Genomic DNA, 26,702 nt, shown 5'->3' on the forward strand with positions numbered 1-26,702 from the left:
GGGAGACTACTACTGGGGGGCACTATATAAAGGGGCACTACTGAGGGTACTGCATAGGGGGGACCACTACTGGGGGCACTATATAAAGGGGCACTACTGGGGGTACTGCATAGGGTGGACCACTACTTGGAACACTATATAAGGGGCACTACTGGGGGTACTGCATAGGGTGGACCACTACTTGGGACACTATATAAGGGGCACTACTGGGGGCACTATATAAGGGGCACTGCATAATTAGACTACTATTGGGGACACTATATAAAGGGGCACTACTGAGGGTACTGCATAGGGGGGGCCACTACTGGGGGCACTATATAAGGGGCACTACAAACAGGAGACTACTACTGGGGGGCACTATATAAAGGGGCACTACTGAGGGTACTGCATAGGGGGGACCACTACTGGGGGCACTATATAAAGGGGCACTACTGGGGGTACTGCATAGGGTGGACCACTACTTGGGACACTATATAAGGGGTGCTACTGGGGGTACTGCATAGGGTGGACCACTACTTGGGACACTATATAAGGGGCACTACTGGGGGCACTATATAAGGGGCACTGCATAGTTAGACTACTATTGGGGACACTATATAAAGGGGCACTACTGAGGGTACTGCATAGGGGGGGCCACTACTGGGGGCACTATATAAGGGGCACTACTGGGGGCACTATATAAGGGGCACTGCATAGTTAGACTACTATTGGGGACACTATATAAAGGGGCACTACTGAGGGTACTGCATAGGGGGGGCCACTACTGGGGGCACTATATAAGGGGCACTATAAACAGGGGACTACTACTGGAGGCACTATATAAAGGAGCACTACTGGGGTTACTGCATAGAGGGGACCACTACTGGGGCACTGCATAGGGGGGCTACAACTGGGGTTACTGTATATGGGGCACTGCATGGGGGCACTACAATGGGGGACTATATAAAGGGGCACTACTGGGGGTACTGCATAGGGGGGACCACTACTGGGGGCACTATATAAGGGGCGCTACAAAGGGGGGACTATTTAAAGGGGCACTATATAAGGGGTTCTACTGGGGCCACTGCATAAGGGTGACTACTACTGGGGAAAGGGGAGTCTTTAATAAATCATGCTGGCTTATTTGCCTGCTGCATTCTTGTTTTTTAGTGATAGAGGTGTGTGTGTATCTGTGTCAGTCAGTGTGTGTGTACCCCGTCATAAGCAGAGTGGTATATTTTATTGTAGTGGTCCTAAATCCTGTGTAAGCTGTTTCTCTATCTATCTATCTATCTATCTATCTATCTATCTATCTATCTATCTATCTATCTGTCTTTCTATTTATTTGTGGCTAGATGTTTTTTCATTGGTTCGGTAACCAAGGATTTAGAAACCCCCCTTTCAAAATCCTGTGTTTGCCACTGCTACCCTAGTCATTATGGAATTAAGAAAAATTGGTGAATAAAAATAAAAAAGAACTGCAATTATGACAGCTAATTACCCAATGTTAAAGTTGCATTTTGCATTTGGTAAACTGTGCATTTATCACAAACAGTATAGGTGAACATAGGAGGATAATATTATTACATGATATGTTTACTTTGGAATCGGTATAATTTACTGCTGGACCCATGCCCGGCGGTTGGAATCCCGACAGCGGCATCCCGGCAGAGGAGGAAATCCTGATCGTCAAAGGTAAGTATATACTAACCTATTTCTACCCCCTAACCCTAACCCTCCCTTAGGGGTGCCTAACCCTAACCTTCCCCCAGTGCCTAACCCTAATGACCCCTCTAAGTGCCTAAACCTAACCCCCCCTTCCCCTAGCCTAAACCTAAGTCCCCCGGGGGGGTGCCTAACCCTAAGTCCCCCCTGGGGGTGCCTAACGCTAACCCCCATTTCTCCTAGCCTAAACCTAACCTCCTGGGGGGGTGCCTAACCCTAAGTCCCCCCCCGGGGAACCCTAAACCTAACCCTCCCCCCCCCCTCCACTCGGCGCCCAGCGTCCCTTCGATCGGGATGCCGGGCGTCGGGCTCCCGGCGTATGTCTAATGACAGGCATCGGCATATCGACTGCCAGGATATGACAGTCGGAAGCCGGCTGTTGGGATTAGGTCCGCCGGCTTCCCGACTGCGTACCGTTTATATTCAATATTATTGAATTTTAAATGCATCTCCAAATATACAAAATAAAAGAAAATACAGGAAATTACATGCACTAACAGCACACAGTGTGACAGTAATAAAAATCAAGGGCATTCCCATGCACAAATATTTCCAGTTAAAACTGTAAACCCTGGGGCTGTGGTAGAAATAATGCATAGCTTTGTCTGTCCTAGTGCGTGGGAAAAGTATTTTGGATTATTGCAAAGTTGAAAATTTTAGTGATATTTCCAAAATATTTTGATGCAAAATAAATGTATCTTAGTTTGTGCACCCCGTGTTTAAGTGTCTGCCTTTGCTTACATATTATGTAAGTGTTCCGGCATTTGCATTATATCTGTTTGCAGTACATTTTAATCTTCGTATTGGATTTTACTAGAAGTGAGCAGCATTTACATTTTGTACGTCACGGATTATTAGAAGTGGAGATGTTGCCCATGGCAACCACAACCAATCAGATTCTACTTAACATTTATCTAGCACCTAGAAAATAAAAGCTAGAATCTGATTGGTTGCTATGGGCAACATCTCCACTTCTAAAAACTCTCACTTTAGTAAATACACCCCTAAGTGTCCTGCTTAGTCCAGTCCTACCCAAACCACACCACAATGCAATATTAATTGATTGCCATCATAAGAAACAAAACTGCTACAAGTGCTGAATTTTCAGATCTAGCCTGCATCACAGAGACTTTGCTAGATGAAAATGCATACCTATCTTGGAAGCTGCAATCCCAACAAATTACTCTGTCATCCACAACCCAAGATTGAACCGCAGGGTAGGAGGATTGGTCATCTGCTTTAAAAAAGCACTTAAATTTAGGCAGGGCCAGATTAAGCGGGGGAGGGGGGGGCAACAGGGGCGGTCATTCCGGGCCCCCACCTCTAGAGCATGCAGGGGGGTTCTGAGTAACTAGAAACCCCCTATGATGGACCAATTCCCCCTGCTACCATAGCCAGAGGGGGCTGAGCCAATACATCAAGCCCCACCCCCAAATTACCCGCGAATTGCGGCATTATGGTGCAAGGGGGTGGAGCCTAAGGATGTGAGCACCAGCTGCATAAAAAGTAAGTGTGTATATGTACTGTTTGTGTATATATGTGTATGTAAGTGTATGTATGTGTATACTGTATATGTGTGTACGTATTATGTTTATGCGTGTGTATACTGTATATGTATGTATATGTGTTAGTGTGTATGTATGTATTTATGTGTGTATACTGTATATGTGTGTATGTATGTGTTTATGTGTGTGTATACTGTATATGTGTGTATGTATGTGTTTATGTGTGTGTATACTGTATATGTGTTAGTGTGTATGTATGTGTTTATGTGTGTGTATGTATGTGTTTATGTGTATGTATACTGTATATGTGTGTATGTATGTGTTTATGTGTGTGTATACTGTATGTGTGTATGTATGTGTTTATGTCTGTGCATACTGTATATGTGGTAGTGTGTATGTATGTGTTTATGTGTGTGTATACTGTATATGTTAGTGTGTATGTGTTTGTGTGTATACTGTATGTGTGTATGTATGTGTTTATGTGTGTGTGTATGTATGTGTTTATGTGTGTGTATACTGTATATGTGTTAGTGTGTATGTATGCGTTTATGTGTGTGTATACTGTATATGTGTGTATGTGTGTGTATATTGTATATGTGTTAGTGTGTATGTATACTGCATATGTGTGTTTATGTGTTTATGTGTGTGTATACTGTATATGTGTTAGTGTGTATGTATGTGTTTATGTGTGTGTATACTGTATATGTGTGTATATATCTGTTAATGTGTGAGTATACTGTAAATGTGTTAGTGTGTGTGTATAATGTATATGTGTGTATGTATGTATTGATGTGTGCATACTGTATATGTGTTAGTGTGTATGTATGTGATTATGTGTGTGCATACTGTTTATGTGTGTATGTATGTGTATATTGTATATGTTTTAGTGTGTAGTATATGTGTGTATACTATAAATGTGTGTATACTGTATATGTGTGTATGTATGTGTTTATGTGTGTGTACTGTATATGTGTTAGTGTGTATGTATGTGTTTGTGTGTATACTGTATATGTGTGTATTTTAAATATATTCTATACGTTTGCTACATATATTATATATATGTGTGTGTGTTTAATGCACATGTGCATAAATAAATTAATAGAAATAATAAATATATATATATAGATAGATATATATATATATTGTATGTAAACCCCCCAGAAAGTCCTGTATTTGCCCCTGCCCACACAGTGTCGTGGTGACCCTGCGGAGAGCAGGTGTCCAGTGGTTCATGTTCCCGGATGGGGGCTGAGCACTGATCTGTGTTCTGAATGCAACAGCACAGTCAGCGCTGCCACATAGAACGCAGCGCAGCTCCCAAGTCCCCTCATCAGAATCACGTGACACCATGTACGTGACGCCGATCACTGATGTCGGGCTTCAGGAGCCGCTCTGCGCTCTATGCAGCAGCGCTGACTGTGCTGCTGTATTCACAACACAGAGCCAGAAGGTAAGTAATCAGGGAGGGTGGGGATAGGCTCCGTGTGGTGGAGGAGGGAGGGTACGCTCCTTGTGGCTTGGTGGGGGCCCCCACAACTTAGTTGCTCCAGGGCTCCCACAAGCCTTAATCTGGCCCTGAATTTAGGGTCCACCCAATGGAAAATACTCGCTCATTGGAGTGCAAAGCTGCCCGGAATTCTACAGGATTAGGTTTCAGAGTACTTCTCATTTATTGCCCCCCCCTGGAGATGCTGACACTGTTGCTGGACTAGTTCTGGAGCACCAAAGATGGCTCATCTTTGGGGATTTCAATGCATGGGTTGATGATGAGCTCTCACGTCTTGACAAAGACCTCCTGTGTACAATGAGTGCTCTTGGCCTCACGCAAGTTATACCTTCTGCTACGCATAAAAGTGGTCACACTCTAGATCTTGTCTTCCAGATTGGATTAGAAGTCTCTGACCTAAAAATAAACCCAGCCACATGGTCGGACCACCACTCAATATGTTCTCAGTCACAACCCCTCAACCTAGAACTTTGCCCGTGGAGTTGACCAGGTATTGTCCAAGGAAAGGTATGACTTCCCAGGCCCTTGCAGCAAATCTGGATCTCTCTGCAGTTTTGGGTACCTGTGAAGATCCTTGTTGCCTAGTCTGTTACTATAATAGGACTGTGATGGCTGCAATGGATATAATCGCAGCTATGTGTATCCGACCCCACATATCACATCATCAAGCTCCTTGGTTTGACAACAGTGTTAGTGAGCTCAAGAAACTGAGTCATAGACTTGAAAGACAATGGAGGAAGTCTAACCTGGCAGAGGGTAAGCTAAAACTAATTAAGAATATTGAAGAATATCAATCCACAATCACCCATAATAAAACAGAGGGGTAGATTTATTAAACAGTAGGCAGCAGCCATTATCTGCATGAACAACTACAGACCAGTATCAAACTTTCCTTTTCTAGGAAAGGTTATTGAGAAAGTGGTCACAACTCAACTGTAAACCCATCTGTCAACCCATGATATTTATGAACCATTCCAGTCAGAATTCAGGAGAAGACTTAACACGGAAACAGCTCTGGTACGTGTGTTTAATGATCTTCTGATGGCAAGAGACAAAGGTGAGTGTTCAATCTTAATCCTTAATCACCCACAGCTATGCGAGCGGCCAGGGGGCCGCTTCATTTTCATGGAGGAGGGCACTGATTCAGAGCGAGCGCTCTGGTCAGAGCGTTCAGCTCTGAATCAGGCCCCGTGTGCACAGTAGCCCCACGTGCCTCAACAAAGTAGTGTCAAGCGTCCGCCTGTGTCATAAATCAAGGGCCAGCTGGCTCGTCTGTTAAAGGGTGGTGTAACCCCCAAAGTGCACTCCAAAAAAAAATATATATATTTTTTCTGTGTTTGTGAATTGTGTGCGCAGTAGCCGCACGTGCATCAACAAAGCAGCACCAAGCGTGCGCCTGTGTCATAAGGTCAAAAGTAAAGGGTTGGCTGGCTCATCTGTTAAAGGGTGGTGTAACCCCCAAAGTGCACTACAAACAAATAAAAAATTATAATTTCTGTGTTTGTCATTTGTGTGCGCTGTAGCTGCACGTGCATCAACAAAGTAGTGCCAAGTGTGCGCCTGTGTCATAAATCAAGGTCCGGTTGGCTTGACCGTTAAAGGGTGCTGTAACCCCCAAAGTAAACAAAATAGTAGGGACTAAACAAAATAAAAAATTATTTTCTGTGTTTGTGAATTGCGGGCCTAATTCAGACCCGCTCGCGAGCACTGAGCGCTCGCAAGCGGGTCGATGGTGCCCTAGTGCGCATGCGCACGATGGAGGGAGCTCCGTCGTGCGCATGTGCGAGACCCAGATAGCGACAGCCAAGCTGTCGCTCCGGGTCTCGCACCAAAGGGGGTGTGCTGTCGATGTTGAGTGACAGCACGCCCCCTTTGGTGGGCATGCTGGGGGCGTGGCTGCCAGACGGAAGCGTTCCTATGGGAACGCCTACCATCAGGGGCCGGCCCCACTGACATCACTAGTGATGTCAGTGGGAGTGATTTTGGCTCTGATAGAGCCAAAATCACTCCAGGGCTTGCGGTCACCGAGACCCTACCGCAGGGTCTCATCGCAAGCCCGATGGTTGCGATGGTCTTGACCATCGTGACCATCATCATGGACGCTCGCATAAGCTGTGGGTGGTAACCCACAGCTATGCGAGCGTCCAGGAGGCCGCTCCAAAAAAAAACAAAAAACGCCCTGATTCAGAGCGGGCGCTCGTTCAGAGCGTCCGGCTCTGAATCAGGCCCAGTGTGCACTGTGGCTGCATGTGCATCAACAAAGCAGCAGCGTCAAGCATGCACCTGTGTCCCATAAGTCTGTTAAAGGGTGGTATAACCCCCAAAGTGCGCTCCACAAAAAATAAACAATTCTTTTTTTTCTGTGTTTGTGTGCGAAATGTATGCGCAGTAGCTGCACGTGCATCAACTAAGTAGCAGCGCCAAGCGTGCGCCTGTGTCATAAATCAAGGGCTCAAAAAAAAAAAACATTTTCTGTGTTTGTGACTTGTGTGCGCTGTAGCCGCACGTGCATCAACACAGTAGCAGTGCCAAGCATGTGCCTGTGTCATAAGTCAAGGGCCGGTTTGGACATCTGGTCGGACGTGCCAACAATTTCTGACATGTCTACTGTCACTGCATATGATACTGTCACCACTGACAGAATGGTGGAGGATTATATTGGTGACAGCATCCAAGTAGGGATGTCAGACATTCCGTACCTGTACTGGCAGGAAAAAGAGGCAATTTGGAGGCCCCTGTACAAACTGGCTCTATTTTACCTAAGTTGCCCCCCCTCCAGTGTGTACTTCGAAAGAGTGTTTAGTGCAGCCGGGAACCTTGTCAGCGAAAGGCGTAGGAGGTTGCTTCCACAAAATGTGGAGAAGATGATGTTCATAAAAATGAATTATCAACTCTTCCAGGGAGACCAGCCTCCAGAACGTACAGAGGGACCTGTGGTGGTGGATTCCAGCGGGGACAAATTAATACTCTGTGAGGATGAGGATGTACACAAGACTGAAGAGGGTGAAGAGGGTGAGGAATCGGTGGATGAGGAGGATGAGGACGACATCTTGCCTCCGTAGAGCCAGTTTGTGCAGGGACAGATTAATTGTCAGCTTGTTTTGTGGGGGCCCAAATGAACCAATCATTTCAGCCACAGTCGTGTGGCAGACCCTGGCGCTGAAATGATTGGTTTGTTAAAGTGTGCATGTCCTGTTTATACAACATAAGGGTGGGTGGGAGGGCCCAAGGACAATTCCATCTTGCACCTCTTTTTTTTCTTTACATTATGTACTGTTTGGGGCTTAGTTTTTCAAACTGCCATCTGTCTGCCACTGCAGTGTCACTCCTAGATGGGCCACGTGTTTGTGCCACCCACTCGTATCTCTTAGCATAGTCATCCAGCTACCTCGGTGCAACCTTTTGGACATAAAAACACTATTGTGAGGTGTGAGGTGTTCAGAATACTGGAAATGAGTGGAAATTAATGTTATTGAGGTTAATAATAGCATAGAAGCAGAAAAAGCCACAAATTCTGTGATTTTAGCTGTTTTTATGCTTTTTAAAAAAAAAATACAGATCCAAAACACAAAACCCAGAACCCAAAACACGGAAGGGTGGTTTTGGCAAAACCAATCCAGATCCAAAACACAAAGAAAGATCCAGATTCAAAACCAAAACACAAAACACGAAAAGTGGCCGGTGCACACCCCTGGTTACGCGCTGAGTATTATTCTTATAGCCATGTAAACTGTCTTGAGCTGTGCTGTGCCTTGGTTACTGCGGTCAGCTTCATGGACGCAGCCATGACAGTTTGCATCACTTGACTACCCTGTAGCCAATGGTAGCATGGTTGTGGTCAGCTGACGCTGTCCGCCAATGATCTGCTACTGCAGGGTATAAAGCTGGCCTCCAGACAGCAGGAAGTTGCCTGTGCAACGTTGTCGTTTCTGAGTGTATTCTTGCTGTTACCTCGTTCCAGGTTCCTCTGTGATTCCTTGTGATACCAGTGTCAGATCTTTGTGCAACAGTGCGTCCAGAACATCTAGCCTGTGTGCCAACTATACCAACTCCTTGTGCAACAGTGCGTTATCATCTTGCCTGTGTGCGTTACAAATACTGGATGCCGACGCAGGATTGCGTCAGGGACCCCTTTTGGTGTACCAGTTATATATGCCAATCTCGATGCAGCATTGCGTCAAGGACCCCCTTCTAGTGTACAAGTTATAGCATCTGTTGTGATGCAGTTTTGCGTCAAAGCTCCTCTCCAGTGTACAACTCTCAAGTGCTCTCCTTGTCATCATGGGACACCTAGCACTACCAGCATTCTAGTACTAGTGTCAATCTCCTGTATATCTCCTGGGGCCATTTATATCTGTCTCTATTCCCACAGTATCAGACACCAGTCCAAAGGGCCGCGACCTGCCAGTTGGGTACAGCTTAAACACATATCCCGATTGGTGGGGTCACTGGTGAACACCTCCCAGCTGGTTGGACTCCGCGCCTTTGGACTGGTCTTATCAACGTCTGACATCCGTGGATGAGGAGATCATATATACAGGCCCCACGCCTCCGGTTCCTCCCTCAACCCAAGACCTCAGCTTTCACTCCCTCCAAAGGGGAATTCTCCATGGTGGACGTGACACACATACTGTAGCCATGATTGACTCATGTGACCAATGGTGCAGAGTCATCAATGTGGCCTTCACTTTTTCCTTTACATCATCACTGCTCAATTCTCTATCTCTGGTTATACTTCATATTTATTTTTACCACGCTGGTTAGCATGTTTTCCATTTTGTTTAAACCTCATAATCACATAAACTGGTATGTAGGGTATTTTGTATTTTTATTTATTTATTTTATTTTTTTTTTGCTTTTAAATGCTATTCCTTTGTAATTTTCGAAGAGACAGTGGGCCTGATTCAAAGCTGAACGCTCTGACCAGAGCGCTCGCTCTGAATCAGGGCCGTCCCAGCTAAATTTGGAGCGGCCTCCTGGCCGCTCGCATAGCTGTGGGTGACCACCCACAGCTTAGGCGAGCGGCCAAAAAGATGGTCACGATGGTCAAAGACCATCGCGACCATTGGGCTTGCAATGAGACCCTGCGGTAGGGTCTCGCTTCCGCAAGCCCAGGAGTGATTTTGGCTCTATCAGAGCCAAAATCACTCCCACTGACATCATTACTGATGTCAGTGGGGCCGGACTCAGGCGGCAGGCGTTCCCATGGGAACGCCTCCGTCTGCCAGCACGCCCCCTTTGGTGCGAGACCCGGAGCGACAGAGAGCCCGTCGCTATCCGAGTCTCGCGCATGCGCATGACGGAGTTCCCTCCGTCGTGCGCATGCGCAGTGGGGCAATATCGACCCGTTTGCGAGCTTCCTTTGCTCGCGAACGGGTCTGAATGACCCCCAGTGTCCCCACTATTTTCTCTTTACTAACTGGATAACAACAATGTCGATAATATCATTTCTTTACTAACTGGACAGCTCTTAGTTGTCTATATACACCATGTATGTGACATTTTCTCAATTATGATCATGTTAGTTAGATGAATGACAACACATACTGTATATAAATCACCTGATCAATTTTATAAAATAAATATCTATGGACAAAAATTTGTTGAAATTAAGATGGCATTTGGAAGCAGAGAATAAGTTAGTGATAAATTGTGGTGAAAGATAATAAATAATGAATACTAATAATGTCAGTGAATTTCATATACATTATTTTTGCAAATGAGTACGGTTCACTTTTGAAAGCAAATATATCAATATTATTTTTATTTATGTGTAATTCTTTATCTGGCTTTTAATATGAGTGTTTAAAAAATGTATAGATTACATCAATTTGTTGCATGCATTTTACGGATGTTAATCTGACATGCCATTTACACAATATTAAGTAGGAAATATTATTATTAAACATTGGATAGACATCATTATTATAAAAATCTTTTTAAATAAGCCTTCCTTAGTATTATAATATATGTTTTATGTTTGTTATATCTTTTTGTGTGTATATATATTCGCTTATATATATTTTTACCTATTGCTTCTGTTTTCTGTTAACTACAATTGTGCCAGTATTAGCATATTCTCCAACACAGTGGCAATGAGCCTAAATTACTAAAAACTCAACAGGTGACCTATGGATTAGACCCAGTATATTAGGAGCAATCCCACTCAAATCTGGACACACATTTTCACCTGTGCCTCTTAACAGTATATATACACCCTGGGTAGAGCTTTGTAACAAATCTCTCACATCAAAACATGCTAAGTAGTATTTTTAACTGGCACCTCTAGAGTAAGTTCCAAAATGTTTTATATAGGGTATGTGGCCTGCAGCTCAGGAGAATAGAAACTTTCCAAATAGTTCCAGGATATACAGTAATATAGATTTTTTTTTATCTTTGGCGCTGGAATGGCACCCCTCAAAAATATCATAGGTACATGATGTACCACCAAAAAAGTGCTAACCTTAAATCATTGAGGGCTCTATTTTCAGGGTAATTCTAATTACTCATATTCATGAGATATCAAATAATAATAGAGGGATCATCCAATAGTAAAATAATATTTTATTTAGCATATAGTGTCACCTTTTACAGTAACTGAGGTGTTCAATCCTTCACTCCAACTATAAATTAAAATGCAAACAGGTTACAACAGTTAGATAGTATTAGGGCTCTGTTCATCATCCCTTAATTTCTACAAAAATGGGTGAAAATTAAAATTTTCCCTACTTTAAAAAAAATTAATGTTCAGGGCCATTCATCATTCCTGTAACGCAGAGATATCACAGATATCTCCTGGTTACAATTCTCCCCCGATAATTTCCACTGTCCTCATACTTTAGTATGGGGATGTAGAAATTATGTAATTCATCAAGTTCCAAAAAAAGATTTTTTTTCGGAACTTGTGAGTGATACTGTACGTCATTCTGAGATGGTGTACAGCCCCCAAAACCATTCACAAGCTGTTGTTTACATGGCAGATTGTGCAGCAGAGAGATTTATTCAGATCTCTCCGACTTCCTCCTCAGGTCCTCTTGTGCTCGCCTGCAGGGGTGCATAGGAGAACTTGTGTGGCTATTGAGCAGCGGTGGACGCGGGGGAACTGGGACAGCTACTGGTGGCCACTGGGGGGCGGGAGGGGGGTCAGATCTGACAACTGCAGTGGGGGTGGAGACAGCGGGGGGAATTGAGGGGGGGAGCAGATGCAGTGAGGAAATCCTTATGGATACCTTAGCTTTAGGGGGAAAAGTTTACATTTTCCAAAAAGCTGACTCCGCAGCTTTTCAGAAGTGATACTTTTGTTAATGAGGTATGATGAATGCCTCCATAAGATTTTTTTATACTCTCGTCGAGTTTAAAACATAATTATCACTAGTGATCAGTGCTATTTTTTCCTGAACCTCTCATTAACTATGATGCAATGTCCTGGGCCAAAATGTATTTTGCATAAAATATATGTTTTATTTTAACGTTCCTTTTGAGTGCCTTCTTTTCTAAATACTATATAAATGTATATATAAAATATATATTATATACATATATAATTGTTTTTCTATAGCTCCACCCCCAGTTGCTCCACCCACAGTTCCTGAACTTATTTTTCCAGAAAAATAGCCCTGCTAGTGATGATTATGTAATGATGAATAGGCCCCTTAATCTCATCACTCTCATAAATATGAATAATGTTTGCCAATAAATAACCTCCTAGTAATAAAGTATAATAAGAATATAACTGTAAAAACATTCTGAACAATAAAACATGTACAGTACAGTAGCTACACTGAATCAACAACCTAAAAATAACATAGATAATTTAAAAAGAAAACACTTGTAAAAATAAACCTCAAAATAAAAACTAAAAGGTGCAATTCTCACTTAAAGGGCTCTTGCAATGCATTTCCTGGTGCAAATGACATTGCCTGAGGAAACAATCAGTTGCACCGGGAAACGTGTTGCAAAAGCCCTTTAAGTGAGAATTGCATCTTTTATTTTTTAATGGATTGTGTATAAAGTGCAAAAAACTTAACAAACATATAATAAAAGCACACATAATGTGTATTCCGCATATTCAATCTGTCTCAAAATCATGTTACATACATCTAAAAATCATAGCTCCCCCCCCACAGCCTCTTACAGTAGATGTTCCCCAAGGTTCTGTTCTTGGACCTCTCCTATTCTCTCTCTATACGTCTTCTCTAGGTAAACTCATCAGTTCTTTTGACCTCCAGTATCATCTATATACTGATGATACTCAGATCTACCTTTCCTCACCTGATCTTTCCCCCTCTCTACTGACTCGTATCTCTAACTGTCTCTTTGCTATCTCTTCCTGGATGTCAAAGCGATTTCTCAAACTTAATATGTCTAAGACTGAGCTGATAGTCTTCCCACCCTCCCACATAACATCATGTCCCAATATTTCTTTATTAATAGATGGCATAACTATCTCATCTAGTCCCAAAGTGTGTTGTCTTGGAGCCATCCTGGACTCTTCCCTCTCCTTCAAACCACACATTCTCGCAGTCCTGTCGTTTCCATCTCAAGAATATTTCCAAGATCAGACCCTTTCTCACCCAGGATGCCACCAAAACCCTTGTACATTCACTGGTTATGTCCAGATTGGACTACTGTAACCTTCTTCTAGCTGGCCTCCCCAAATCCCATCTCTCTCCTCTCCAGTCTGTGCTCAATGCTGCTGCTCAGCTCATCTTCCTCTCCAAATGCTCTACATCTGCCTCCCCCTTTTGCAAGCCCTCCACTGGCTCCCATTCCCTTTCAGAACCCAATTCAAGGCTCTCACACTCACTTACAAAGCCCTCACCCATTCCTCTCCCATTTACATCTCTGATCTCATCTCCCTTCACTCTTCTGTCCGCCCTCTTCATTCACTTAATACTTTCATGCCAATTGATTACTTCCTCCCACTCCCACCTCCAAGATTTTACCCACACTGCTTCCCACCTTCCAACTCCCTCCCTCTCCCCATCAGACTCTGCACTTCTCTACAATCTTTCAAACAAGCTCTTAAGACCCACTACTTCATTAAAGCCTTCCAGCTCTCATCCTAACTTGCTGATACATCTTCCTTTCTACCCGCCTACCCCATTCTGTGTCACTCCTGTTTTTCTTCCCCTCCCTTAAAGAATGTAAGCTCTTTCGAGCAGGGCCCTCTACCCTCTTGTGCTTCTCCCTACTGTAATTTAATTTGTCTCTGACTCCCCACTAGGGCAACTAACACTTGGCTGCTTATACGGGCGTAAAGGTAGCTAATATAGCAATGTTTATCCATGTCCTGTATTGTATTGTATAGTATTGTAAGTCAATGGTTACTTATTTGTCTATGTACTTTGTAAGGCGCTGCGGAACACTTGTGGTGCCATATAAATAAATGATAATAATAATAGCTAAAATTCGACCTTACATTACACAAGACACTGCAAAAACTGTAATTCATGCACTCATTATTTTCCGCATTGACTATTGCAATAGTCTCCTTACTGGTCTTCCCAAAAACAGGCTCTCACCATTACAATCCATAATGAATGCAGCTGTGAGGCTGAACTTCCTCGCCAAACATTCATTGTCTGCTGATCCACTCTGTCAGTTCCTCCATCGGTTACCAGTCTTCTACCGTATTCAATATAAAATACTTACACTCACACATAAAGTTATTAACCAAACCACACCAACATATATTTCTTCACTTATCTCAAAATATCTTCCTACTCGACATCTCCGCTCTGCACAAGATATGTATCTCACCCTGTGGAATGCCCTCCCATACACAATAAGACTTTCTGCTAGTCTCCAAACCTTCAAGGGTTCTCTGGAAACTCACCTCTTCAGACAAGCTTATCAGATTCCAGAACCGCCCACATAACCTTCATAGCTTCCCTATCTAATTACATCCTTTCTTACAGTCTACACATAGCTTCACATATTTTTTTTTCTTTAATTTCACATCCTCCTGACCCTAGGTCAACTTTCCTGAGTGACTGGATCATACAGCCCACCAATAACCTCTGCAATCTGGCTGAACCAATTTGCAATATGTAGCACCTATTCTTGTGTATCAACACCTTTTTCCCTATAGATTGTAAGCTTGCGAGCAGGGCCCTCTTACCTTTATGTCTGTCTGTTACTACCCAGTTTGGTTCTAATAATGTTATTTCCATTTGTAAAGTGCAACGGAATATGCTGCGCTGTATAAGAAACTGTTAATAATAATAATAATAATAATAATAATAAATAAATCACTAATAATTGTAAGCTTGTAAAGAACTTAAAAAGGCAAAGTAATGGGAAAGTAACAGTAAGTCATTTGTAGGTTTGAAGACACAAAATTAATAATGACAGTAATTGTCATTTCATCCTTTATTCAGTATCATTAGTACCTATAGGGGGCACTGCTGAGTTATATAACACAGGTAATAGTTTCCTGACATCTTAATCATATCGTTTCTGCATAGTAATAGTAATTGATTAGTATCAGGGATCATGCACATCGTTTTTACAAGATAGAACAACAAATTACAGTATATAACAGGTATCAAAAATGATTGTTATAGGTTTTGGTACCCCTTGCTATATGCTTACTATTGCACGGTTATAAGCAGGAGGTAACTTCACACCTCTGCTGCTTTCATTCAGTATAATTATCATCATGCCCACACATCATCCAGTGTATCAAGGCAGGCTAAATCATTAACATCTCTAAGCTCATCATACCAGTTTGTCGGCTCCTTGTCTACATCGTTCAGTGTATGGCTGGCTTAAGTGTCATTTTTCTGTACGTACTTTCAACTGTGAAAAACTTTGAATATCTGTGATACAGCAAAGACATAAATCATTGCATGAAACTTTACATTTTCCTTCAAATAAGTGTAGTTTTGACTGGGAAATGAGCAGTGATATTGTTACAGCATGTAGTCATAATCCCGGCGTATGGGATGCCAACTTTCAAATGCCGGCGGCAGAATTCCCGACACCTGTCAGAATCCTGGTACTGGCATTCCGACCGCTGACATCCCCAAGGTAAGTAGTGGGGTAAGAGGGAGTGTTAGGGTAAGGGTTAGGGGATAGGGTTAGGCAGTAAGGGGAGGGTTAGGGGTTAGGCACTAGGGGAAAGGGTTAAGCTTAGGCTGCAGGGGGGCAGGGCCGGACTGGCCATCTGGCACTTCTGGCAAGAGCCAGAAAGGCCGATGGCCAGATGGGCCAGTCTGGTCGAGCGCTGGCTCTCCCGGCAGCAGTGCATCCCGGGCGGCTCCATGCTCAGCGAGTGGTTTGATGTGCAGCTGCATCATTGCTCGTGATGTCATAACACGATTGCATCATGACGTCTCGGCGTGGCTGTGTATGAGAAGTGCGGTGGGGGAATCTGGCCGAGCGGCCGGATGCCATTCTGACAGCTCCTATAAGCTGGAGTGCAGGGCTGCCCGGCAGCACTGCCTCCCGGACTGCACTGCACTCTGGTTGGAGACTTATTTTGGCTGCATCATTACCTCCTGACGTAATTACGCGGTAATGACGTGGCCCGGTGGCCTGATGTGTGAAGTGTGGCGGGGGTAATCTTGGAGGAATGGTGGAAGCTATTGTGGCAGCTCCTATGAGCTGGCGTGCAGGGCTGCCCGGCAGCACTGAGGTCTCGCCGGATCTTCTAGCTTTCCCGGTGAGGGCGGCATCAGGCCCGAGCAGGCATGATCATGTGGAGAAGAGCATGTAGGGCCTGGACTGGAAGCAGCATCCCTGTGGACATTGTCCTTTAATGGTAATTACTGTGTGGCAATGTTCTGGGGGCATCACTGTGAGCCAATGTTCTAGGGGCATGATGTCTTCTGGAAGGCATTACTGTGTGACATATTGTCTTCTGGGGGGATTACTTTTTGGCATGATGTCTTCTGGGGGCATTACCATGTGGCGTCATCTTTTAGAGGGCATTACTGTGTGGCATGATGTCTTCTGGGGGGCATTACTGTGTGGCATGATGTCTTCTGGGGAGCATTACTGTGTGACATGATGTCTTCTGTGGGCCACTAATGCGTGGCATGATGTCTACTGGGGGGCATTACTGCATTGCATAACGTGAATTAGGGGCATTACTACAGTGTGACGTAATTTGCATTTGGGGTACTATTGTGTGGTCGTGCCCCTTCCCAGCGAGACCACACATGTTTTTTCTACGCGCAATCTCCTTGCTTCGGTTGTGGATGGGGGCACCAATGCTCTTCACCAAAATGTGTAGTAATGGCTCTGCTTTGGTGTGCATGGATGTGTCCTCCTCTGCGTTCAGCACCCCTGCCCTAAAAAAAAATCCTGCAGTGAACACAATCTAATCCTCTACAACCGCTAAACTAGGGCTTGGTCAATTGGGAAAATGCCTTTCCTTTTCTTTGCGTGTGACCTCGACCAATGATGTGCCAACTTTACCTAACAGAACCAACCAAATACCAAATGTCTGACTATGGTACATGTATGAATCCCCTGCAGGATGAGCTCTGTAGTGTGTGTATTTTTATACAGAGCATGATGTAAACGTTTTTGTTGTTATAATAATATAATTGTATAGCATAAGAAGTGGGAGAAGTCAGAACTAGTAATGGGAGGAGCCTGTGCCAGGAGCCAGGTGCTGACACAAGGTGGGCCTGTGTGCTGTAAATGCCAGGGCCTATTTTTAGTCCCAGTCCTGCCCTGGGGGTGGGGGGTGGGTTGAGATTAGGTTTAGGCTCTAGAGGGGTGGGTTAGGTTTAGGGTGCAGGGAGGGAGGTTTAGGGGTAGGGCTAGGGTTAGGATACCTGACCAGGGTCGAAACTAGGATTTTATTCACCAGGGGTAAGACAGTAATTTGGTGTCCCCCCGCCATCATAAGATGGCCTTTTCTGACATAAATTTAATATCCATCCCTTAAAAATATTAGTTAAGGTTTCTTAAATAAAACCATCACATGTCCAAATTATTTTCTTAAAATTACAAATATCGACAGAACAAACATATTACACATAATGTCACATATTCTAATGCCCTTTACACATAATGCCACATATTCTAATGCCCTTTACACATAATGCCACATGTTCTAATGCCATTTATACATAATGCCACATATTATAATGCCATTTACACATAATCCCCCCCTGCAGCAGTGCCCCTATAGTAATGCCCCCTGTAGTAGTGCCCCTATAGTAATGCCCCTGTAGTAGTGCCCCTATAGTAATGCCCCCTACAGCAGTGCCCCTATAGTAATGCCCCCTCTAGTAGTGCCCCATAGTAATGCCCCTATAGTAGTGCCCATATAGTAATGCCCCCATTGAAATGCCCTCTATAGCAGTGACCCTATAGTAATGCCCCCATAGTATTACCCCCTGCAGCAGTGCCCCTATAGTAATTCCCCCTTCAGCAGTGCCCCTATAGTAATGTCCCCTGAGGTAATGCTCCCTATAGTGCTGCTTACACAGGAAAAAACAAACAAACAATACTTACCTTAAACCCCGCTCCTGCGTCCGTCGCCATCCGATCCGCCCGGCTGCTCCTCAGAACTATGAGAAAGAAATCATGACGTCTCTCCCATAGTGCTTGTGGGGGGAGCCGGAAGCTGGAGTTCAGGAGAGAAATAATAAAATCCCAGCGGGCGTCCGGCAAATAGAGCATCCCAGTGGCACCGGGTGCAGCGGCACTGTCAGATGCAGGGGCTATGGGTCCATGATCCGGCACCCGGCACACGCGCACACTCAGCCCCCCTTCCTAGTTGCGGCCCTGACCTAACAACAGGTGTGAGTATACTAACCCAGTCGGGATAACCGCATCAGGATTCTGACTGCCGGGAATCCCGAGCGTCAGAAACCCGTACCCAGAGGTGATCAGAGAGAGGAGGACACGAACCAAGAAACAAGTTACAAAAAAAGGTGCAAATAAAATCGTACTGAGAAGAACAATTTAAAATAACATAAAAGCAATTATCTTACAAATGTATCACTTTTGCTCTGTTGATATTTGGCAGGTAGCCTTTGCCCCCCTTTCAGGACAATGAACTTTGTTAAAGAAGAAATGTTTATTTTCTGCCAAATTACTCTTTTTTTATTATTATTTAACAGGACTTACTTTCATAATTGGGTCTTTCCTTATCAAGTGACATACAGTATGTTTAGAAATTATTAACACATGCAGGTAACCTTCTATAGAAATGTTTGCTAAATGGAACACATTAAACATATCTGAACATACAAACATATTTACACTTAGGGATAAATTTACTAAAGTGAGAGTTTTTAGAAGTGAGTTTTAAAAGTGATGTTGCCCATAGCAACCAATCAGATTCTAGCTATTATCTTCTAGAAGGTGCTAGTTAAATGTTAAGTAGAATCTGATTGGTTGCTATGGGCAACATCACTTTTAAAACTCACTTCTAAAAACTCTCACTTTAGTAAATTTACCCCTTACTGTCTAGGTTTTATATTGAACCCGTGATAATATGTATGTAGTGGGTATCTTGTTAGTCACTGTTGATTTTATCCTTGTCTTATTTCTTATTTTCTGTATTTTTTTTAATTCTAAACCTCTATATTATGTTCATACTATCTGTTAAACACTTTGAGTCCTATTAATGAAATGCACTGTATAAATAAACTTATTATCATTTCATATTTCTATCAATATACATATAAGGTTGCAGCCATCTTTTGGTATAAAATAATGAATGAGTGTTAAGAGATGTTTTTTCTACATTGTACTAAGGAGAATTGTAACTTTATACTTGAAAATATTTTAGCCACTCTAGGAAAACAGGTGAAACAAATAAAGTAATATTATCATTACTTTGTTTGTATTGATTAAATATTATGTACAATTACTTAATGTTGCAGCACAGTAGCACATTGATTAGCAGTGCTGCCTCACAGCACTGTGGCCATAAGTTTGATTCAAACCAGGGAACTATCTGTGTGGAGGTTGTATGTTCTCCTGTTTTTACATGGCTATCCTCTGTGTACTCCGTTTATTCTGCCATAATACAAAAACATACTGGTATGAAGAAGTAACCCTAGAGTGTGGGGTAAATGTATTAAAGTGAGAGTTTTAAGTAGTGGAAATGTTGCCCATAGCAACCAATCAGATTATATCTATTATCTTCTAGAAGGTGCTAGATAAATGTTACGTAGAATCTGATTATTTGCTATGGGCAACATCTCCACTTCTAAAATCTCTCCCTTTAATAAATATTCCCCTGTGTATCCAAGAGATAGATAATATAGATTGTAAGCGCCACTGAGGCAGGGAATGATTTAAAGAGCTAAAATATTATTTGTAAAGCAGAATAAAAGGAAAATAATGCTGAACTCAAGAGTTCCTCCTGTGAATCTAGCAGCCTTAATTACTAACCTATCCACTAGTTAGTACCCATAGTAAATCAATGAAAAAACACAGTAAAGGTTTCTAAACTCATAGTGATTACTCTCTTTTTTTCATTATCTGTAAATAGGATGTAGTTATTAGACCGCCGGACGAGATGCCGCTAGTCTAAATGCTGACGGTTTGAGCCCTACACGGGACTTAAGATAAACATCAAAATACCGACGCCTACCTTAATCCTGACGCCGGAATCCTGAATCCTGACGGATGCCATCCCGAACGAGGGTTAGGGTTAGGCTAGGGAAAGGGGGGTTAGGGTTAGGTGCCATTGGGGGCAGGTTAGGGCTAGGCACCCCCCCAGAAGGGTTAGGTCTAGGGTATGGGAAGGGGGGCTTAGGTTTAGGCACCCCCGGGGGGACTTAGGGTTAGGCACCAACCCGGGAGTTTTATGGTTAGGCACCACCAAGGGAGGGTTAGGGTTAGGGGGGGGAGAGGGGATGGTTAGGATACTTACCAGCCGGCATCGAGATAGCTGCCAGTATTTCAATCCCATTCCCTACGTAATATGCAGGCACTGTATGAATAACTGTTAATAAATATAAAAAAAATATTATATTTGTGTATAGTGACATCATGAGGGGGGTGCAGGCCGCACCCAGATGACACCAAAATGCCGGCTCCTCTGCAGTAACGATACTGCCTTAGAACCTCTATACACTCCTTCCTATACCTTCTAATATCCTGCCTATACCTTCTAATATCCTGCCTATACCTTCTAAGGATGACGCTAATTTGCGTACACAGTCATACAGTAAATAAAGACTTCAGACCTGGAATCTGTAGTTCCAAAGCACAAGTATTATTCAAGTAAAAGTACAGTCAGTTACACGCTATTGATCCAGACACAATTCGGCGCAAAGGAATTATACAGACCCAAGTACAGTATACATATCCAGCGCTTTCGGACCAGATGTTAGGCACCAGCAAGAAACCCCTCGTCTATCAGCAAGAAGACTAAAAGCCCAGTGTTGGAGCACACATATTTATACCCCCCAGGAATAGACAAAACAATAGAGACGTTTGTTGCTGATGCCATTGGTTCCCAAGGGGGATACATCTGTTACAGAGCGTTTAACAGGCTGATTCAAATAGACCCAACCTAGCCTCTACCAACTGGGGGTCTCTGGATTCCCGCCTCATGCAACATCCTAACAGTTGTTCAAATTATATACAGATTATATACAGACTTCAAGATTGCTTGAAGTCTCTGCGGACCATAAATTGAGAATGCATGATGCGATCTCCACACCGACGATACCGGAATATTGTGGAAAAAGTACGCATCAGTACAAAACCAAACACGGCTTACTTAGCATGTATAAAACCTTAGTTACCAAATAATCTTTATTTCACAGCATTTATACTAAATTAACAAACTTAAATCTTATACCTTAAAGCTTATGGAACCTTGTATGTAGATATGTAATGTGTGAGTATGCGGGGTTTGATATAAGGACGCTAGTTAACTTGGGACAGATGCGTGCGCATTTAGCTAATAAACTGCGTTTTCATATAGGATCTTATGCATTCGCTAATATGCGACTAGTTAGCAGCGCAATTGTGCGTATTAATGTATATATGGGGAATGGTGAAAGATGCAATCTCATGATGCTAATAATAATATCACCACATGTACTAAAGTGTGAGTTTATCTAAAATGGCGCTTGGGTGGCCATTCGCAAAATGGCATCTTGCGATCTCATTTCAAAAATGGCGTCTTGCGGCCAGTCGCAAGATGGCGTCGCTGCAATTCAATTTTAAACTGATCTTGTCTCAGCCAATAATCCAGCTTTGACAGCAGTGACAGGAGCCGGGTGCTGCAGTATGACATTCTCCTGCAGCACCCAGGTCCTGTCATAGCAGAGGAGCCGACAGTGCAGGCTAGTGATGCTGGGCTGCTCTCGGAGTGATGCTATCGGGAACCCCGGCACACGGGGAGTACCCAGAGTGCGCACCAGGTGTCACCAGACCCAGTGACACCTCTGTTTGTATACCCTCTATGAATCAAGTTACTGTGCTTAGGTATATCTTTAATATGTTCCTAGCTCTCACTATGAGAATTGTGGAATCTAAACACTTCAAAGACTACAACAGACAAAATGTAATAATATATTTCAAGTTACAATTATTTAGAGATTCTGCATTTACAGTATAAAGCTTAAATTTCAAAGGCTTCAATGAATGGTTGTATGAAACATTGTAAACACTAAGAAATTGCAGTTCTATTAAAATATATAAAATAAAATTGATATTTTTTTCATGTGTAATAATAATAATAATTTTATTTATATAGCGCTTTTCTCCTAAAGGACTCAAAGTGCTTTACATTTACAGTACAAAATACAAAACAAGCTTAAACAAGGGACATTAGTGAAACGCTTGGGTGAATAGATGAGTCTTGAGTCTATTTTTGAAGGATTCTAGAGTGGAGGCCTCTCGAACTGTGCGGGGAAGTGAGTTCCATAAGGTTGGAGCCACAAAACTGAAAGCTCGACCCCCAGACGAATTCCGTGAGATTCTAGGTACTGTTAATAGTCCTTCGTCAACGGATCGCAGTAATCGAGTGGGACAGTAGGGAATCAGAAGCTGCTTCAGGTACCCTGGGCCATGGTCATGAAGGGCTTTGTAAGTTATTAATCCAATCTTGAAAGCAATTCGCCATCTGACAGGCAGCCAGTGAAGGGAGAAGAGAATGGGTGTTATGTGGCTGGAACGGGGCTGGTTTGTTAATAACCTGGCAGCTGCGTTTTGTACCATCTGCAAGCGGTGTAATTCTTTTGCTGGGAGACAGAGGTAGAGGGCGTTGCAGTAGTCTAGGCGTGATGATATAAATGCATGTATGACTTTAGGCAAATCTTCTGAGGGAATTAAGTGCTTGATTCTGGCTATGTTCCTCAGATGAAAGAATGAGGATTTGATTGTGGCTGATACATGATGTTTAAGTGTCAAGCCACTATCCAGGACAACACCAAGATTCCGCACATGTTTAGTGTTTTGTAATTCTGAACCCCCAAGCGTAAGTCCTGTTAGTTGGCTATGCTGTAGCCCTGTCCTGTGACCTATCATAAGAACCTCTGTTTTATCAGGGTTCAGTCGCAGCCAACTGGCACTCATCCACTCCTGAAGCTCAGCTAGGCAGCCGTTTAGGGTTGTTATTGGGTCCTTTGTACCTGGAGCAAAGGACAGGTACAGTTGTGTATCATCCGCATAGCAGTGGTACACCAGGCCATGACGTCTGATTATCTCACCCAGTGGCAGCATGTATACTGCAAAAAGCATGGGAGATAGTATAGAACCCTGTGGGACACCGCATGGAAGTGACACTGGTGATGAAGAGTTTACTCCAGAAGAAACTCTCTGTGACCTGCCAGTGAGAAATGATTTGAACCATCTAAGGACTGTGCCATCCAGTCCACAGAAATTTTTCAGGCGCTCAATTAGAATCCCATGGTCCACAGTATCAAATGCTGCTGAGAGATCCAGAAGGATTAAGATTGAACAATCACCTCTGTCTCTTGCCATCAGAAGATCATTAAGCACACATGCCAGGGCTGTTTCAGTGCTATGTCTTCTCCTGAATCCTGACTGGAATGGATAATAAATATTATGGGTAGACAGGCGGGTTTCCAGTTGCATTGCCACCACTTTCTCAATGACCTTTCCTAGAAAAGGAAGGTTTGATACTGGTCTATAGTTGGTCATGCAGTCAGGGTCTAAATTAGGTTTTTTAAGAAGTGGTCTAACAATTGCTTCCTTTAGTGGTTCTGGAAAAATGGCTGCTTGCAAAGAGCATTGAACTATTTTTGCAATTACAGGGCCAATAATGTCTATACACCCTATGAGAAGCTTGGTTGAGGCAGGGTCCAGATCACAGGTGGTGGGCCGCAATATTTTGATAATTTTAGCAATGTCTTTTGCATCCATTATGTCAAAGCTGTTCCAGGGAGACAGGTGGCTTACCTTGGCAGGCTTGGTAGTTTGGCACTCCTTTGATGGCACTGTGGGGATTCCAGCCCGGATGGAGGATACTTTATCTGCAAAGAATTTTGCAAACTCATTGCATCTTGACTGGGAGAGTGTTTCATCATGCTGCAGGCGTGCTGGTTTGCAAAGCATCTCCACTGTACGGAAAAGCTGAGCCGGCCTATTGTTTGCAGCCTTGATCTCATTTGAAAGGAACTCTGTTTTCTTACGGGTGATTGTTGATTGATATTCTCTTATTTGTTTGATTAGTGTTAACTTATCCTCTACCAGGTTCGTCTTCCTCCATCGTCTTTCAAGTCTACGCCCCCTTTTCTTGAGTTCACTAACACTATTGTCAAACCAAGGGACTTGACGGTGTGGTATGAGGGGTCGTATACGCACAGGGGCAATTATATCCATTGCAGCTGTCACATCCCTGTTATAGTAATGGACAAGGGAACAAGGATCTTCACAGGCCCCCATTACCGCAGAAAGATCCAGGTTTGCTGCAAGAGCCTGGGGAGTCATGCCCCTCCTTGGACGATACCTTGTCAACTCCATGGGTAAAGTTCTATTTTGAGGGGTTACAACTGAGAAGTGAATTGAGTGGTGGTCTGACCACGTGACTGGGTTTATATTTAGGTCAGAGACATCTAATCCAATCTGGAAGACCAGATCAAGAGTGTGACCACTTATATGAGTAGCCGAAGGGATGACCAGAGCATTCATTGTGCACAGGAGATCTTGGCCATGTGTAGGATTTGTTCTTCTATATATGTTCTTTCCTCAATCCCTCATTTCCAATGTAACAGGGAGGTGCGTAATGTGACAGCCTGCTACCGTGCAGGTGTAGTCTGTGGCCTACCTTGCATCACACACTCTCACCTGCAGGCCGTACAAGTAGCCAATGGTCCTGGTACGCAGGCTTGACGCGGACACGAAAGGATATCTAGAAGGAAGTACAATGCGTGAGTACATCCCACTTCTGAGTTGACCACCATGCCCTAGCGGGCTGACCAATAGGAAAATAGGAAGTTCGGGATTACATGGAAATCATCACTGGCACTTTTGGCTTCAGATCCAGCGTTTCACCTATGGGTGCTTCCACACCAGATGGAAACCCGAACTTGGACCGGAGTGCATGGCCCATGGTCCACCCAGAAAATAATAGAGACAGGACAGAGGGCCTGATTCAGACCTTGCGCTGAGCACTCGCAAGCGGGACGATGGTGCCCTAGTGCCCTAGCAGTATAGAAATACCGGTGCTGAGCGCTCATTGGCTGAGAGAGGAGAACCTTCCGCCTCTCAGCCAATAAACGGTTCCCACCATTGACGTCAATGGTGAGAACCGCTAAGGTAACCCGCGCCCCGGCCCATGCTCTCTCCATCTTTCATGCTGCGGCTGCTTGAGAGAAACATGAAGCTGCTCTTTGCCGCTGATCACGGGCTCCATATCTTCCTGCTCTTCCCCGGCGCATCCGAGGCTGATGAGAAGAAGAAGGGCCCTAAGGTCACCACCAAGGTAGTTTGCGGAAATGGCAGCTGAGACACAGGGGCATTCACATTCACTTTCCTCCAGGCTTCACGTATATGGCAACAGCACATCGCTGTCTCCTCCCACCTCCTCCCGTGCACTCTGCTGCTGCTCCCCTCTCACATCCGCACCCCCTGCTGCCCTGGTAGTGGCCTTGTTGTCCCTGCGTGAAACCTGGGCAGTGGGCACCCCTACTGTAGCAATGGGCAGCCCAGTAATATGAGCATCTCTGCACAGGAGGGGCTGTGGCTGCCTACACAGTAACGTTACACTCAGGGGTGCAAGGCACGGGTTACATAACGCTACATAATAAATATCTATATCGATAACTTCTTTTGCTATGTGGACATCTTAATACCTCCTAACGCTATATTATAAATATATATATATATATATATATATCACCCCAGTCTCTCCCAACACAGTGAATAATGGGCGCATCACCATTGCTCGGGGACACCATCGAAGAGGGTGACACCAAATTAGCAGAGCAGCTCTACTATTTTGGTGTCACCCCCTCACATCATGCCACGCGGTGCAGCCCACACCTCCCTAGTGATGCCACATATATAATATAAATATATATATATTTATGCCCATCATTTTCTGGTATATTTAATTCAAAATTGCAGGATTACATTTATGCATTTGATACCATTGGGGTAGATCAAAACAATGTTGACAGTTAATGCCCTTGATTCCTTTATTGATTTATACGTCAAAATCAAATCTTATGATGTATCACCAACATGTATTATTACTAGGGGTGTGCACCGGCCACTTTTCGTGTTTTGTGTTTTGGTTTTGGATCTGGATCTTTCTTTGTGTTTTGGATCTGGATTGGTTTTGCCAAAACCACCCTTCCGTGTTTTGGGTTCTGGGTTTTGTGTTTTGGATCTGTATTTTTTTTTTAAAAAGCATAAAAACAGCTAAAATCACAGAATGTGTTGGTTTTTCTGCTCCTATGCTATTATTAACCTCAATAACCTTAATTTCCACTAACTTCCAGTGTATTCTGAACACCTCACACCTCACAATGGTGTTTTTATGTCCAAAAGGTTGCACCAAGGTAGATGGATGACTATGCTAA

The sequence above is a fragment of the Taudactylus pleione genome, unplaced genomic scaffold (assembly GCF_031769625.1).
Source record: "Taudactylus pleione unplaced genomic scaffold, aTauple2 ptg000610l, whole genome shotgun sequence".
Taxonomy (NCBI): Eukaryota; Metazoa; Chordata; class Amphibia; order Anura; family Myobatrachidae; genus Taudactylus; species Taudactylus pleione.